Below are 4,505 nucleotides of genomic sequence, written 5' to 3' on the forward strand. Positions count from 1 at the left end.
TTTCAGTGTTGTCACTGGTTTGTTTGTGGTTTTGTTGTTTGTTTTTTTTTTGTTTTTCAGTGTTGTCACTGGTTTGTTTGTGGTTTTGTTTGCTGTCTGTGTCACTTTATTACTCATTTTTACTGTTCTATGTGTGTCCAGTATTAAATTAAGAGTTGACATCCCAGAGAAATTGTATAAACCTGAGTGAATGCTTTTTACTCTCCTTTCCAGTATCAGAAAATATTGTATTAATATTTGCAATGAGAACATGACTATTTCTAGTTGACTCATAGATTTGTTTAGCATCTTAAAGCTGAGCTATGTGTGAAGATAATATGCAAGCAAGAGGCATAGTATTGTGAACTGCAGAAGTCCGCAGCATGCTAGTGTTTTGGCAGATGCTTCATTTTTCGAGAGCAGCTTTCCCGGAAGATTTAGTGGTCTATGGTAGGAGTAGGTTATTAAATTCGGCCTCTGATGCATATTTTTTATGCTTTTGCTTAATGCCCATGACTTTGTTTTATTTATATAGCTGTTTCAGTATGCCACATTTGGTATGTTTACTAGCTTGACTTTTTACAAAGGATGATAAAATACATGTACTCCAAGGGCAGTGTTAATTTTCTTTTTATTTGATTTGATATTAAATAAACATCTTAAGCGGTGCACCTTGTTAATTATCCCTTGTTTTAATATTTCTTCTTCTTCCATACCTATGAACTGTTTAAAAATATATATTATTTCTAGGTTTTTTGTCTGTGCTGGTGGTGCACATCCGCACATACCTCGATATTGGTGCTGCACATAACAACATTCATTCAGCACAATGATGGAAAAAATTAGAGGGAACGTTGATCGCCACTATACTAATGAGGAACAGGGCAGGGCCTCGCACTATACAGCGCTCCAAGAGACCAACTATGGTCAGCTTACACCACACCAGGGGCCCCATCCAGTAACAACACCCCTTGCTCTCTTCTCCTTCCTAAAGGCTTTGGCTGCAGCAACAGCCCTGGGAAAAGCCCAGGCCTGCCTCACAGGCCCTTGCCCAGCAGGCCATCTTTGGAGGCTACACAGCTCCTCCCACAACACCTGCCTGGGACCTTTCCCTCACTAATGAGCTGCTCAGCACCTTCTTCCTCTCACAACCATTTCTTTCTACCCTCCCCCTTCTGCCCTTCAGATGCTCCTCAAAGTCACACCATCACAAACTCACCCAAGACCCCTTTCACTTTAGAAGAGCCTCTTGAGGGCTGTAGCTTCTCAGGCCTGCACAACCTTCTTCTCACTGCGCAGTGGCTGGACATTCGAAACACAGTGGTTTCCATGATGAGCTACACTGCTTCTGGACCTTGGTGCCCAGGAAGAATTCCTGTTAATCTTCCCCATTATTCTTTTCCTGATGGATTGGGATAGAGATGGGACTAAGTCCTTCATTGCTAGTGTCTTTCCTACCCTGGCCCCCAAATGAATGTAATGGAACTCTCTAATTTGTTGAGGTAATTTTAATTCTAATCCTGTCCTCCAAAGTACTAGCAACCCCTTTCAGCTTGCAGTCATCGGCAAGTTTTATGATCATGCCTTCTTTTATACAACAATACATTAATGCTATTCATACTATTAAAGGAATTGTACTGGACCTGGGATAGACCTTGTGGGGCCCCACTAGATACATCCTGCCACTTTGACAGTGAACCATTGATAGCTACTCTTTGAGTATTGTGTTTCTGCCACTTTTGCACCCAACATATAATAATTTAATCTAGACCACACCTCCCTAGTTTGCTTATGAGCATGTCAGATGGGAGTGTGTGAAAAGCCTTACTAAAACCAAGAGAGAGTATGACTACAGTTCCCCTCCCATATCTAAGCCAGTGATACTCAGCTCTCAGGGGTTCTGTTGCCAAATTAGCCACCAACATTACCCAAAAGAGCCACAGTAGTGTGACTTCATTGTTTCATTTACTATGTATATATAATTCTCACAACAAAATGACTGACCGAGTATTATTTGATCAACTACAATTGGTTAATAATATGGTAAAAGCATCCTAATTGGTTAATAACTTAGAATGGTTAATAATTAAATCACACAGTGTTTTAATATCATGTGCTGGAAAGAGTTGCAGGAGACGCATTAAAAAGGCACTTGTTGCTTGCGAGGCTCAGTCTGATTATCACTGCACTAAGCCAATAACTGGGTTAAAAAAGAAAATGGGTTGGTTTGGCATAATTGGTTCTTGACGAATTCATTTGGACTATTACTTACAATTCTATTATCCTGTAGGGCAGTGTTTCCAAAACTTGGGACACCGCTTGCATATGGAAAACCCCTGGCGGGCCAGGACAGTTTGTTTACCTGCCGCATCCACAGGTCTGACTGATCGTGGCTCCCACTGGCCGCGGTTCACTGCTCCAGGTCAATGGGAGCTGCTGAAAGTGGTGCAGGCCGAGGGACATACTGGCCACCCTTCCCACAGCCCCCATTGGCCTGGAGCGGCGAACAGCGACCAGTGAGAGCCGCGATCAGCCAAACCTGCGGACGTTGCAGGTATACAAACCAGCCTGGCCCACCAGGGGCTTTCTCTAAACAAGCGGCATCCCACGTCTGGGAAACACTGCTGTAGGGGATTACAAACACTGTTTTAATAATTTGTTCCACTAGCTTTCCAGGTATCAAAGTTAGGCTGACTAGTCTATAATTTCCCAGGTCCTCTTTGCTCCCCTTTTTAAAGGTAGGTACTATGTTTGCCTTTCTCTAGTCATCTGAGACCTCACCCATCCTCCATGAGTTCTCAAAGATAATCACTAACAATTTACCAAAAACAATAAGGAGTCCTTGTGGCACCTTAGAGACTAACAAATTTATTTGGGCATAAGCTTTTGTGGGTCCATCTAGCCCAGTATCCTGTCTTCCAACAGTGGCCAATGCCAGGTGCCCCAGATGGAATGAACAGAAGTGGTAATCATCAAGTGATCCATCCCCTGTCATTCGTTCCCAGCTTCTGGCAAACAGGCTAGGGACACCGTCCCTGAACTTCCTGGCTAATAGTCATCGATGGACCTATCAATGGTGACACCTCACTACTGACCAAGCCTTCATGTTCTCCTATCTTCCCACTTCAACTATGACATCTTCAGAGACCTTAAAGTAACTGCAGCTGTGCTGGAGGAACAGCCTGGGATTCTACTGGGAAGAGGAAAGGAGGAAAGAAAAAGCCTACTAGACTGGCATGAACACACTGAAAGAGAGTCCAGCCTCAAAGGAAGAGAAGGGGTACTCACCAACCATAATTCTTGCTCTCTGAATGTGGAGTTTACATAGATTCCCCACCACAGGAGTTGCACGGGTAGCCTTGGGACCATTTTTGAAGAGCCTTTGACAGTTAGGGCTCAACCGCAACACTCCAGACAATAAGTACTCTACCCTCTCCATCTCCATAGTCTTCTGTGTATCTGGGCTCCGAAGCAAAGCAGTGAAAGTGGGTCTGTGTGGCTTAGTGGAAGCAGTACATCAAGAGTAAGAATTATTGTTGGTAAGAAGTTCTAGTAGGGGACTGGTGGTCTTGCTGCACCATCATGCTGGAACAAGAGATCTTGACTCAGGGAAAGTGGGAAAGTCCTCTTGGGGAAAGACTCTCAGAAAGTGTCCGACACTTAGTCCTGGACACTCAGATAGTGAAGGCAGAGGCATTCCTCCAGGAACCTTTGGGTTTTTTTGGAGCAGAAGACCTTGAACATGTCACTATTCCTAAAAAAGACTAGTGATGCAGGAGACAAAGAACCACAAGGCCAAAAGCTCCAAGGTGCACAATACCTGTATCTGGGAAAAAGTTAAACTCTAGAACTCCCTGGGCTCATATCTGAAACTCCAAAGGAGTCGCTGTGCCCAAACAAGGATCCTCTTGAGATGAAGTTGCAGAAGAATGGCAAGTAACCTGCTTTACTCAATTCTGGCAGGAACTGTGGACTTCATGGCTCCAATGACAGCACCAGCTTGATCCAGAACAGTGATTTTTCACAGTGCAAAGAGCTCATCTACCTGCAGTTGGAGGATAGGGGAGAAAAAGGGGGCTCTAAAGAAACTCCTCTGAATTGAGCCAGCTGATCCAAAAGGGTAACAATTTGGGCTTAGCACCAAGGACTGGTCTGAGTTCTCTGACATCCCCTCCAACAATGCCTGAAGAAGGTGTTGACTCCTGATACTTTGGCCCAGACAAAGCCAAACTTTGGATGTGAGAAAGCTAGGGCTGTCAAGCAATTAAAAAAATTATTTGCAAGATTAAAAAAATTAATCATAATTAATCACACAATTAATCACACTGTTAATAATAGAATATCATTTATTTAAATATTTTGGATGTTTTCTACATTTTCAAATATACTGATTTAAATTACAACACAGAATACAAAGTGTACAGTGCTCACTTTATATTTATTTTTATTAAAAATATTTGCACTGTAAAAAACAAAAGAAATAGTATATTTCAATTCACCTAATACAAGTACTGTAGTGCAATCTC

This window comes from Chelonoidis abingdonii, chromosome 1, assembly GCF_003597395.2.
Source record: "Chelonoidis abingdonii isolate Lonesome George chromosome 1, CheloAbing_2.0, whole genome shotgun sequence".
Taxonomy (NCBI): domain Eukaryota; kingdom Metazoa; phylum Chordata; order Testudines; family Testudinidae; genus Chelonoidis; species Chelonoidis abingdonii.